This window comes from Triturus cristatus, chromosome 1_2 (assembly GCF_964204655.1).
Source record: "Triturus cristatus chromosome 1_2, aTriCri1.1, whole genome shotgun sequence".
Lineage (NCBI taxonomy): Eukaryota > Metazoa > Chordata > Amphibia > Caudata > Salamandridae > Triturus > Triturus cristatus.
In genome coordinates, this window is record NC_140580.1 from 28,689,542 (window position 1) to 28,703,712 (window position 14,171).

Consider the following 14,171-nt stretch of genomic DNA (forward strand, 5'->3'; position numbering starts at 1 on the left):
GAGGATCTTTCTAAACATGGCTCTGGGAGTGGGGCTTGGGGAGCTACCACATTGTGCAGGGGTGCTTTGCAAAATGCAAACAATTGATCTAAAAGGATCAAGTGGTGCAATATTCAAGCAAGTTCTGCCCAAGGGTACACATTACGTGCTGGAAAAAGCTAATTTTACACAGGTTTTAAGTTCCACATTGGGAGTTGGAAGATTTTTCAGGCCCCCCGTCTTGGCATCACATTGAACCTTCCATATGTGTTTGCAAGGCCACTGAGTGTCACTTCCACTGGCTGTATGTCTGAGCACATTTGATGGCTCAAGCGTCAAGACACTTCCGCCTCAAAGATGAAGAATTTTTGTATAAGACGGAACGAAACTTAAATCAACTGTAACAAAATCCAGTTTCATGATGACTTTTAGGACTGTTCTCTGTATTGAATCCCTTGGTCTACAGCATCTGATGATAGAACCTTCCTGGGTCTTAAGACATTTTCAACTTCTCAGCAGACAGCATATTGTGTTCCTTCTTTCATTCTCCCCAACAAATTTAGGCCCAAATATCCTTATGGTTCACCCAAGGAAGCCAGGTTTGGAAACAAGTCATGGGCACTGAGAGTCAATCTGTGGCGAGAAAAAAACTCTTGCCATGTTCCACTAACAGTCAACAGAATGTGTCCTTAAAGCAAACAATCTTTATTTTTTGTGGCCCCAAACTGCCTCTTAAAGTTAGTGGGCTAAGTGAAGAGACAGGGTTTCTTAACAGCTGAGCTAGCAGGGTATTGATGGTTTTAAACATTGACAGCTACACGTTTAGTCATCACACGTTTCTGATGTTATCTATGTTGCTAGTTATTGCAACACCATATCTGTAGAGGTAAGATTGTGCTCCTCTGTTTATTCCAAGCAATTTATGCTTTACTCTTATGAGACTTATAGTGAGTGAATTTATCTTTTTTCAGACTTCAGCAGATTGTTTACTGCAAAATGCCCGTAGGAGGTTTTTCTTCCAATATCTTGACTATTCTGTGCTCCTGTGACTCTAGTATTTTGATTTGTCACTCTTATGACTGACCTGTTGTTGCTCCAGATAATGACAGATGAACCGATAATTGAGGGACTGAATACATGAGATTGATTAACGTGCTTGTAGATATTCTCTTGTCTTAAGCCTGTTGTGTAATTAATTCACCCTGGATTTTGAAAACACTCTGAACTGGGCTGTTGTTCCGAAATTCAACATGCAACTCTGTAGATCACAAAATACTTTTAAATCTCTTAGGGAACTGGCCCTGAGATAGCTTCAATGGCTCACCAGTGGGGCCAGTTTTTACGTCTCGCCTAGGCAGCACTTCTGCTGTCTCTGCGAGACATGAGGTATTCAGGGTATGGGCATTAAAAGCTCCATCCAGTTTCAAAGACTGCCTCTGTTTCATGTGTTGTTACAGAGAACTTGTAAACACTCTTTCTTTCTTTAAACTCAACTGGAGCACTTGAGACCAGTGCTCTTGGTTTACAGAGCTCTGATGTAAACAGGGCTGTAAATCCTGGTCTTATCATGCCACATTTGCTGTGCATTCAAAGACCGAGGTCTGTTTTGGCCGCAGCTACCTCCTCCTTCCTCATGCTTTTGAAACGCATGGCCTGGCGTCACGGTCCCTGCCTTCCTATGGCTCTGCCACATCAATCTCAGAGCTCAACAAGCATTTTGTAGTAATCAAGTCCACATCTAGAATGTAGTTTTAAGTAGATTTATTCAAGTTGGTTACAAGATGTAGGTTCAGTAGTATTCAGCAGTAGATTAGTTGTAAATCAGCCCCACCAGGAGCAGCATCCTCGTCGCCAATAAATTGTAGTAATCAAGTCCACATCCAGAATGTAGTTTTAAGTAGATTTATTCAAGTTGGTTACAAGATGTAGGTTCAGTAGTATTCAGCAGTAGATTAGTTGTAAATCAGCCCCACCAGGAGCAGCCAGCAAGGCGCTCAGCCCTTCTCCAACTGTGGGTTTCATAGAGGAACATTCCACATTACATCATCTCCACAGTGTTCCACTGGTGGAGCAGTGAATGGCAAGTACAACACTATATCAAGATACTACACATTTGCAATGCAATAGGTTTTGCATTTGAAAGAGTTTGAGCTATTGGCATTGTAAATGGCAATGCCTTTTATTTACGTGTTTTGGAAACCTGCAAGTGGTGCGTAAACACACACTTTGTACTTATAGTCGTTGCCAATGAGAAGCAAGGCTGGCAGTAATTGCACCTCTTTTACTGCCAGCCTTGCTTCTTGTATGATAAGGTACAGGTGACAGGCACTCAGACCTCAGTGCTTGTGCACCACTTGAAGACATCATTGTGCGCCGCAATGAACGGTGCAGGCTCACCGGCCATGCAGGATCATCACAACACTTGAGGAGCTGCTATCAGGGCCGGACTGGGTACCGAAACCGGCCCTGGCAAACTGCTCGGCTGGGCCCCCCTGGGGGGGAAGGGGGGGGCAGCCGAGCGGTTTGCTAGGGCCGGTTCGGCCGATTTTGTCACAGGGGGCCGATTTTTCCGATCCCCGGTAACAAAAACGTCCCCCAGGGGCCCAAAACCGGCCCCCATTCTGGCGCAAACACCACATAGGAGGGAGGCATTGGTGGCACCCGGTCTTACAAGGTGCTTCCAACCACCTCACAGAAAGTTGTGAACACCAAACCCGGGATTCCCTTAAGAGGGCCGGTCCTCTCCTCGTTGAGCTGCCCATTTCTAGTGTGCTATGTCCGGCAAACGTTTATTCCTCAGTCGTGAGGTAAACCGGAGTCAAGTCCGGCCCTTGGTCCTCATCTTCCTCTGCAGATGTGTGCAGACCTTCAAGAATGTTGAGGCAAATCCTGGGTATAATGCAGGGGTTGCCTTACATTCAATTCTGGGAAATGTCAAATCCAGAAGACCAGTCAAATGTTCTGTTAGCTCAAAACCCTGGGGGTATCAATTAACTTAAACCCATTTTCTATGCAGTGTGCCCGAACTCCACGACAATGAGTTTCAGTTGAATCTGTCCTCCTGGTTTCGTGTGTCCCAACTCAGGCACTCCTTGCTGGAAGCAGCAAAGCACAGGACACAGTGATGGGGCAGGGAGCCCTCCACACTGAGAGAACTCTGCAGACAGACCTTCTCATCTGTTTCTTTCTTTGTGTAGAGGCTACACAAGGCAAGACCAATGCTGGTCTGCTGGGAGTGTCTTAGTCAAGTCCAGTGAACAGCAAACTGTCTCTGCCCGAGATTCCTCAAGGGTGAGGTCTGAAAGTAGCACAGATGCACTTGGCTTCACAAAACCTTCTAAAGGGGAGTGGGGACCGAGAGGAGCCGCACCAGGGGCGTGCAAGGAGCAGGAAGGAGGTTTGCATTTTTACCTCCTTAAAAGTATCAGACATAGCAAGGGTGCACCAGCTCACATGTCCCCCAAGAACTCTTATACAACTACACATGCAGTCAGAGGGAATGAGATGGTCCAGTTCTGACCTGCTGCATGGATTTAGCAGGGAGAGGCAGGAGACAGGCTCCAGCAAGGATGCAGACAAAACAACAGCTGTACCCATACTATAATCAGATGCTATCAACGTTTACTGAGGCTGTAGTTTTGTCATGGAGGCAGTAGTCACCCACTTTAAAGAGTGTACAGCTTCAGGAGGACCCCAAATACCCAAAGTGACATAGCACTCTACTGTCAATCAACATACAATAATGATGTACATTGCCTGCCACGATGCTCATGACATGGGTCTTTTGCACATGAAGACACGCCTGATCTGCCAGAACATTAAAATGATCCGCAGATTGTCAGATGGAGACTGCACTAGTGTCCCCCTACATATAGAAGCACTTTATCACATAATATAGGGCCAAAGAATCACATATGACAGAATAATATAATCCCCATGATGGTTAGCTACATAATTTACGTTAATTGCCATCTACCTGAAGAGTCTCAAGTTTACAAGACATTTGTTTCAGTTTCAATGCTTCGTGCCGTCTCGAGTGAAAGAAGTAAAGGCCCTTCTAGGACGCCTAGAGGTATCTTTATTGAAAAACAATGTAATTCCTTACAAATATAGTATACTGAATTTGAAAAACAGTTGTATTTTTGTTATGAAGTATACTTCTCAAAATGTATGATTACAGACCACGGCAATTGAGGATCACACCATAAAATGTGCCATTCTGTACATGTCAGGCCCCCAGAAAGACCCCAGTATTGTTTAATGAGGTTGGAGAATGAAATTGACAATCCTACCTTTGTAAGGCGTGGAGGAGACTAATCGGGGCTGAGGGTGGAGCTGCAAGGAACATAGTAAGCCAAAATGCCAATGCCTGTTAGAAAGATGATAGTGCTGTAAACATGATTTTTATACCAATGGACATTAAGTAGATTTAAAATCCGTCTCTAGGATGTACTATGGGCACACTGCCAGAATAAGAACTGATTAAACTGCAAATAAGATAGTAGTTTTGAAATGTTTAGAATGTTCGCTTATTTATCTCTACAAACAACCACGATCAGATCCATTGTACTCCAGATACCACCTTGAAGGATACAGAGTAAACACAGAATTATGGGCTCTGCTTCTTGAAAAGGAAGGATTGAAACATATAGCCCATGACGTCAGAGAGGGCATCCATAAATGGAAGAGCAAATTATTCATGTGGTGCATGAATAATTCTTTAACTTAATTTATGGTCAACATACTCATAACGATTCAGAGAGAGGAGGAGAGGTCCTTTGACATGCTGAGACAAAAAGATACCGCTAAGCATGGATAATGCCAGGTCTGGTGATTAGTGAATTAATGAGTCCACTGTAGAGGACTGTGTTCGCCCTCATGTTCACAGGCTTAAATCCCGGCTGGTCCAATCAACCATTCATCCTTCTGAGGTCAATAAAAGGAGTACCATTGAGTTGGGTAACAATAAAAATGTTATTCAGCGACAAGATGGGGTGAACGTTATGTTATGTTTTGTTATGTTATTTCGTGAGCTTGGTTCTTGGGAGCGCAAGCACACAAGTGCACTCCTTAGATTATTTGGTTGACAACTTAAAACAGAAATGGGGAAGCTCAGGAACTGATGGGGTAAACTAAACCAGTCAATCCCTAAATCACCTTATGCACTAGAGAAGAAATCCGTCAACACTGATAGAACATAGCAGATGTGGCTTATAATGACATCATCTAACAAAGCACACACTGTCTGAGGAGAGCAGGGCAGGTGCCTGGGGGTCCAAGTACCAGGCCAAGATGCAGATCCAAGAAGCCCCCCTGACAGCGGCGAAGCTTTCATTGGTTCAGCAGGTGCAGTGGTAATGAGCCTGTGGGCACCACTGATCCCAGATTTTTGATATAATTCACAGTTCAGTCAGCAGCCCATTTCCTTCCTTGCACTGGAGCCCATAGCGCACTGGCTATGACACTGACCCCTGATGGAAGATCATATGTAAATAGAGTATCAGCTATGAGTCAATGAGCACTTCATCAAATTCCGTTGAATCAACAGAATCTCTGATCGAACAACAGTGAAGATACTCCACCACTGGACACCACCTGAAAGCATGTCTGACTCAGGGGGCAACCTACCACAAACCCGTGAATCAACGGAATCACTAGACTTGCCGAGGTCAAAAAATACCTGATCGGTCACCCACCCGAGACCACACCGAACACAGAGAACCTGTTACATTCTGAGAGCAGTACAATATACCGCAAAGACTCAACACAATCACCAAGTGAGCTGGAACCCTAAAAAACCACAACCAACATGACATCTCCAGCAACAGCAGGAGCGGGACCGAGTCAAGGACCCTGAGTTCACCAACCAGATGTTAGGGAAGACACAAGGCTTTTCTCCTCAGGTGGAGGGATATCATGTCATCCATCTTAAAGAATGGGGAGATATTATGCCAATGACATATTATTGTTCTCGAACACAATAGATCACTGCAGGATGACATCCTCCCTGATCCTAAGTGGGTGTACTGGACAAGCAGTGCTTTAAATGGGCCGGTACTGTCCGGTACGGAGTACCGGCACTTTTTTATTTTGAGTAAAGAAATTAATGTATCAATATAGGACAGAGAAGCAAGATGGGGTGTGGCTGAGGCAATGCTGAGGCACCGCTTACGAAGCTAGTACCCTGATGCACTGCAAACCCCTCGCTGTAGACTAAGAATGTACCCACGACCAGCAGAATGCTAAAAGCGATTATTGATGGTATATTACAATTAGACCTGCTACAAGAAAATCCCTGCCAGTGCACTCCCCCATGCTCCGCGATACTGAGGCAGCAAATACAGGAGTTAAGACGTACATGTCGAAAGACACACGGAGGGCAACAAGCTGAATTCTGCAGGAGCTGCTGGATCACTACGATACACGGAGGTATCTGGATTGCCATGAAGCCAAAGGGCCCTGCGGCGGCGGCGGTGGGTTCGACCCGCGGTAAGGTCGCGGCAGGCGTGCAAAGTCCAGCTGTGGAGATGCTGATGGAGGGCGGTGCAACACCAGGACTCCTGTGGCACCAGGGACGCCGTGGACAGACGGCCATTCGAAAGGAACCTGCCGAGAAGAAAGGGCGAAAAGGCAAAGCCGAAACGAACTATCAGCCCAAACCCAGCCGACTATTGTGGAGCTGATTTCGGGGAAGAAGAAACCCGCTGCTGCAGACAAGGCTCAGCAAGATGATGAGAGGCTGGAATCAGACCAGATTGAAGGTGTAACCCCACAAACAATAACCCCATTGGCAGACGCTCTTCAGCGCGAAAGGTACGCTAGTAAATGTATTACTAACTCAGGCTGAACAGATGCTGGAGGGGGAGAGTTCAGTAAACTCAGTAAATGAAATCCTGAATGTCGTTGGGACTATAGACCTCTTAGCGACTGACGACACCGGGGAGGGGCGCTGAGCAAGATGGAGAACTAGACCGGCTCGAGAATACGCCTGCTTTGGGGTTTCAAAAGAATACTAATATTACTGCTACTGCTGGCACTAATGATGGTGATGGTGATGTTTTGGTGAGGCCAGAGGCACAGCCTGATCAGGAAACAACATCACCGCAAATAGTATGTTCCGCTAAAGGTGCAAGGAAGCAGGAACAAAGGAAGGCGAAGGCTAACATGGCGGCAACAAAGAAAAGAAAGGCTAAAAAACCTAAGAGTAAGATTACTCCTAAAAGCTGGAACAAGAAACCACCAGAAAACAATAAGCAGCGGGAACTTAAGACTAACAACTCCTACAAAGGCAGCAATCGGCGAATGGCTAATGAGAGACAACATATAACGGATATTGAGAAGGAAATGTCAGAACCCTTCTGTTCCCTGTCTGATGGAACAATGTCAGTTGAAGATTCGTCTATGATGTTGAGCTCAAGTGAGGAAGAGAGCGACTCCGAGAATAAATCAGATGCTACTGGTTAAAATTTGGCTACAATCAGAAGGAAGGGCAGTGAGACACCTATTCTCCCTGATCATGAAAGACAAGAATTACAGTGGGACTATACGCCCACAAACCAACTTACTGGGGAACGGCTGCCAGGGCTGGAAAATGGCTTAAGTACAACGATGAATACCATATTGCAATCAGTATTGGCTCATCCTGAGGAGAGTAAGCAAGAGAATAAGCGGACGCAAACAGCTATACGTAAAATCCAAGGCTCAGTTAAAAAAATTGCTAAAGTATGTGGGGAGATCTCGGATCGGCTCTCAATGTTGGAGACAAGAACTGAAAATCTGGAGACGGATGTCGCGGCAGCCCAAGTACAAGCTGAATCGCAAGAGACAAGATTGGCTGATATTCAGTGGAGATCAGGAAAATCGGCAGCGAAGGAACAATTTAAGATTTTGGGGTATTCCAGAAGACAAGGGGGGGATAGATCTACGCCTCTTTATGATCTATATATTGGCCAAAGCCTATCCCGAGCTTACAGGCTGGAACTGGGCAGAAGAAATACAGAGAGCTCATCGAATTCCGCTAAATGTCAAGCAAAACACTAGAACTGATGACAGGGCTAGATCTATACTGGTTTACTTTGGTAACTATCTTCTCAGGCAGGCTGTATTTGAAAAAACCAGACTAGATAAGAAGTGTCAGATAGAGGGGTTAGAATTCTGATTTTTGCCATGTTACTGTAGAGAGGCGCTGGCGCCTCTCGACAAATGATAAGTCCATTTCAAGAGAAAGGTATTAAGGCTTATCTTATGAATCCAGCTAAATTGAAAGTGGTGGTTGGGGATAAATATTGTTTTTTTACCTCGGAAGATAAGGCCAAAGAATTCTTAGATGAACTAAGGAAGTAAGTAAGGGAGGATTAAATGAATCACTGTTTAGACTGAATGATCTGAAACCTGGGGGTTTAAGGGATTAAAAAATAAAAGGCTGGGGGGTAGGATATGCAATATGTCTAATTATGGATGTATGTAAAGATAACTATCCTGGTTGCAATGGAAATAAGAGAGGGGGGTAATGGATTGGGGACATGGCTTCATTCTCATCTGATGCCAGACCCTGGTCCGGAAGCTTCTAAGGGGGTGGGAAGGTGGGGGGGGGGGGCTGGGGGGCAGACAGGGTGGGTAAGAGGGTGGGGGATTGGAAGGGGGGAAAAAGGGGGAAAAACTCAAGCAAGGTAGATGGTGGATCATATTAAAACAGTAATGAAAAAGTATGGGTAAAATTAGGGTTTGCTCTGTGAATGTGGGAGGATTAATCAATAGGAAGAAAAGAGAAAGGGTATATGAGATCCTACGGTTTTGAAGCCCAGAAATTGTGTGTTTACAAGAGACGCATATTTCATGGGCCAATAAAAAATGTCTGCAGATAAGGGGATATGAAATGATAATATGCTCACAGACGACAACGATAAGAGGAGTTGCGATATATATGCAGCATAATGTAGGATCCGTGAAACGTATATTGGCGGATAAATGGGGCAGATGGGCCATTGCTACATTACAAACGGATTACATTAGTTACGGTGTACGGCTCTAATCAGGATGATCCTAAAATTTGGAGAGATCTAGAGGTGGAGCTAGCAACTTGGTCGACTCCATTAATAATTTGTGGAGATTTCAATATACACAATGGAGTTTCATGACCAGACTCTTCCCAGTATCAAGGTAGGAAACCACAGGTTTACTGGGCAATAAGAGCTTGCCAAGAAACATATGGGTTAACAGATGCCTGGGTATACCAGTATACTAATGACCCCGGATAAACATATTATTTGTATCCACATAAAAATATGTATGTTTAGATTATTTCATGGTCTCCACCTCAGTGCTGGAAAATATGGAAATTTTTTAAATGCCTCAAATTTTCTCCGACCATAATCCATTGATATTAGAAATAGATTGGCAAATATTTAAAAAACAGAAAATACGTCAATGGTCATTTGATCGCAAATTATTATCTGATGAGGTATTTAAGTGTCATATTAAAAGCTGGACTATTGAATATTTTAATATGAACAGATATAGTGCCTCAAGGATCATGGTATGGGATGCTTTTCAAGCAGGATTACGTGGAAAAGTGATAAAATATGTGGGATATCAGAGGAAACAGCGACAAAAAACATGGTCAATATATTAATGGCAGATCTCGCACAATTAGAGATAACCCACACTGAACAGATTGTACAAACAGGACAGGAGACATTAAATGAATTATGGATTAAAATCGCCGTTACTAAAATTGAAATAAATAAACATTTTCAGATGCAAGCTGCTCAGACATACCAAGCACATCAGAAGGAAATGTATGAATATGGGGAGAAGGCTGGAAAACTGTTGGCCCTCCGCACCAGGCAGAGAACGATTTGAAATAATATAATACAAATACAGAATACTGAGGGCCAGCTGGAGACGAATATGAAGAAAATTATAGAGGTTTTCGAGCAATTTTATCAAAAACTATTCCAAGAGGAACAGACAGATATAACCCGACAGAGCAGGGAGGTAAGGGACATAGGAATGAGTAAGGTCAAGGAAAAAGTGAAGTTAGAACTAGAGGAGAAATTCACAATGGAAGAAATATTAACTGCAATAGCTTCCCTATCTTCTGGAAAAGCATCCGGTCCTGATAAAATTCCAATCGAAATATATAAGCTGCTCCAACCAGAATTGGCTCCATTAATACATGATTTATTTCTGGATGTACAATATTGGGGTATCCCACCCACTTCGTGGCAAGAGACTGATACAGTAATCTTCCCAAAAAAGGGTACACCACCAGAGCTACCGGGCTCGTATCGACCTATTGCATTAATAAACTCGGATGCAAAGATCTATTCAAAAGTCTTAGTGAATAGGTTACAGAAAATGATAGCCAAATTGGTGTCGCCATGGCAGCATGGCTTTATCCCAGTCCACGGAACCACGGACCACATTAGATGAGTGATATCACTATTGGATATTGCAGAGGCCAAAGAGGAAGAAATGGCTATAATTCTTTTAGATGCCGAAAAGGCTTTTGACCGCGTGGCCTGGTAATATTTATGGGATGCTTTACTGGAACGAGGATTTGGACCACGAATTATAACAGCTATTCGAGCGATGTATTATAAACCAATAGCCAAACTACAAATTATGGGTAATACATCAGCAGCCATAAAAGTAGCCAGAGGGAGAAGACAAGGGTGTCCATGTTCTCCGATTCTTTTCGCCATCTACTTAGATCCTTTTATTAAACAATTACTATTAAATCCTAATATTAGACCTATAATAACGAGTGGATATGAAACTAAAGTACTGGCATATGCGGAGGATATTGCCATCACGACGTCTGAGCCAGAAGTAGCAATTAGAGAAATCGAAAGGATGGCGGGAGAATTTGGAATTAGATCTGGATATCTATTAAATAAAAGCAAGACACAGATAATTTGCTCAAAAAAATGTAATATCCTAGATCAACGTCAAGTTGAATCAGCAACATATCTGGGGGTAAAGATAGGAGTAGACCTGGAAAAAATTTGGCCAAACAATCTCGATCAAACATTGGATGAAATTGGTAGAGACTTAAGGCGGATAGATAAAATTCAGTTAACCATAGTCGGGAGGATCAATGTTTTGAAAATGAAAGTTTTTCCAAAAATCTTCTACCTAGTCCGCTCAATTCCCTTAGAATTACTGGTGCTTGCTAATCGAAAAATAGAAGCAATGTTTTCAAATTTTGTATGGCAATATAAAAAAATTAGACGATCACTAAAACTTTTAACACTTCCTCAAGATAGAGGTGGGTGGGCAGATCCAAATTTGTTATTGTATTATTGGGCAGTGTTTTTTACAACAAATGGTCCCTCTGTTAAAAGATAGGATTTTGAGTGAAAATGATTTGCCATCAATATACCATCTATCTATCGGCAATGAGGCTTTGGGTATATTTCTGAGGAAAATAGAACCTAGCCACTATAAAAAAAAAATGCTTTAAATGTCTAAAAGCTGCCTGGGGGGTATGGAAGAAAGTTACAAGTGCATTAAAAATCCCAAAATACAATAGGTACACTTCATTGTGGGGGTCATTACTGTTTCCAGCTGGGATGGATGATGCTATGGCAAGAGGGTGGGCAATGGTCGGGGTTGATAGAATTAGTCATCTGTATAATGGAAAATCAGAGATCATAACATTTTTGGATTTGGTTAGACATAAGGGGATAGACGAATGATCCCAATTCAAATATATTCAAATATGGAGCTGGTTGAAGACACTACCGCAAGGGACTTTTAATTATGATTCTATACCAGTTTTAGAAATGGCTCTTCGGGGAAAGGCCCGGATAGGGGATTATTATAATATTCTGTTGGGAAATCTTCCAGATGACATAGGGAAAATCGAGACTAAATGGGCAGAAACACTAGGAGATGAAATAATAGATGTAGATAGGTCACTGGAACTAGCAAAAAAAATCTTTCTCTCGGCTAATCGTAAATCCCAACACTACAAAACTATATTCAATTTATACTATACGCCAGCGAAGCTATTTAATTGGGGGAAACGTGAAAATGATACATGCCCTAGGTGTCAGGATGGTCCTGCAGACATAATACATATGTTTTCCACATGTAGCAAACTGACACCCCTAAAAACTGGCATAGAAGAATTTTGGACACAATCAATTAATAAAATAATTAATTTAACTTCAACACTAATGCTATCCGGATATGATAATAGACTCGGGCTATCTCCATCACAGATAGATTTTGTGTTTTTTAACAGTGGCAATAGCTAGGTTACTGATCGCAACAGCTTGGAAGGAGGTAGAAGTGCCTAGATATCTCGCATGGTTCTATTGGCTCCTAAATATATACTCAGGAAATGGCACTATACGAGATCAAGGGTCGCCGAGCCAGGGAAAAAGGTCATAAGATATGGGCTCCTATGATTAAATGGCTGGAAGAAAGGCGATAAGTGGGATTAGAAGACCTGGGAAGCCATATTGTATATTAATATAAATAGTGTAAATAAAGCAAAAAGAATTGGGGCAGGGAATCTGAAATAATTGAGGGCTGTATAGTAAAGGGAAGCAATATTGTAGATAGTGTAAATAGGATCTAGGCTGTGTATATAATTCAATGGATTTATTAAAAATAATAATAATTAATGTATCATAGAGTACTTATATAGTACAGAACAGCTGAATGGCGACCCTGTAGTGTTGTTTCTCCTCATTCCAGACAAAGTAAACACTTGCAAACACACTGACAAGGACAGTGAAGATTATTCCACAAAAACATACAAAGGTTAGGTGAGCGGTATCACACAGGCCACAGGCATAGGGAATGTTGTCACACACACACACACACACACAGGGAGGGTGAACACATTGGCAAGCAGAGACTTGTAGACTGAAAGCTATCGTGCACTTAAGCAGCATGAACAATATCGCACATATGAACCCAAAAATGTCCTAATCTGACCACACGCTTAATTCACCAATATCTGTGAAAACGTGATTTAGCAATATTCGAATAAAAAGATATGCCACCCCTATGAACCCCCGTGAGCTCACTTGAGAGGGACAACTGCCCACAAAACAAAACTCCACAGGCCTAGAATAGTCCCACGACTAAAGTACTCTTCTTGTATACTATCTCCTCCCTTCTCTTTTCTATTCTCTTTCTTTTCCCTTTCAGCTACCCTTATCTCCCAGCAAGACATTGGAAAGGGGGGCAGCGAAACATGTATACCACCTACCTGTAACCATGGCAAAAAACAGCCAATGTGGGCTTATACCCTGTAAAGGTAAAGCACGCTTACCTGTTAAAAATTTTATAAAATACTTTGGAAAAAAAAGAAATGCCAAATAATTTTAAACATATTATGTCCGTGCACTGTTGTTTTCCCATTCGTCCAGCCATCATAATAAACCAGATTACAAGGTGCCAAAAACGCAACCACGAGCACAATTAATTAGCACATTTAATATGGGGCCCATTGTCTGACACTGGGATGCCCTGTGTAATATTGAGTAGCAGTGTATCATATTCAATATCCCGGTGACATAAACAGCCCCAGTTTGTAATACTGGGCAACATTGTGTTTTACTTGGCCTCGTTGTCTTGTACTCGGCTGCAGTGTGGCACATTAACCAGTAAACATAAAACTCTGTCACATTATGCAATAGGATGTGATAGTGCTCTTGTTAATATGATTTCGAAAAAAAATGAAAATGCATGTGAAGGTTTATTTTAAGTCTAATAGCATTATTTTTCTAAAAATAATTCACTGAGCTTTCTCCACAAAAATATCCGAAAATATTCATTTTTTCCTATTCCGTTTTGTCGGGGTCTCACTTCCTATTGCCTGATTTTAAAATCTGAAAATTGAGCCTTATTGGGAAAACAAAGAATAATAGAATTTCCAGAATGTCGCTAGAGAGTAAAGGGAAAGCTTTAAACTCCGTGGGGCTTATTTACAAGCAAGCCCCTTGCGCCACCTTTACGTCACTTTTCCCATGTTAAAAATTACACAAAAGTGGCACAATGGGCTTGTAAATCTGCCCCCCTGTACTTAAACATGTAACGCAAATACACTGCTAAAGACTTGGGACACAGGTATCCCTTCAAAACAGCTTTTTTAAGTACTTGTCGTTTTAGTAGTCAATTATGTACGCTCACTACGCTAGAATTTCACAGAAACCTAAACATTTTTAAAA

General features: G+C 42.4%; 1 protein-coding gene across 4 annotated transcripts in view; it reads right to left on the minus strand.

The window, feature by feature from the left end:
• Window positions 1–14,171, minus strand: part of PPFIA4 (PPFI scaffold protein A4) — a 3,163,248-nt gene that overhangs the window by 1,604,957 nt on the left and 1,544,120 nt on the right. The gene's annotated exons all lie outside the window — the stretch shown is intronic.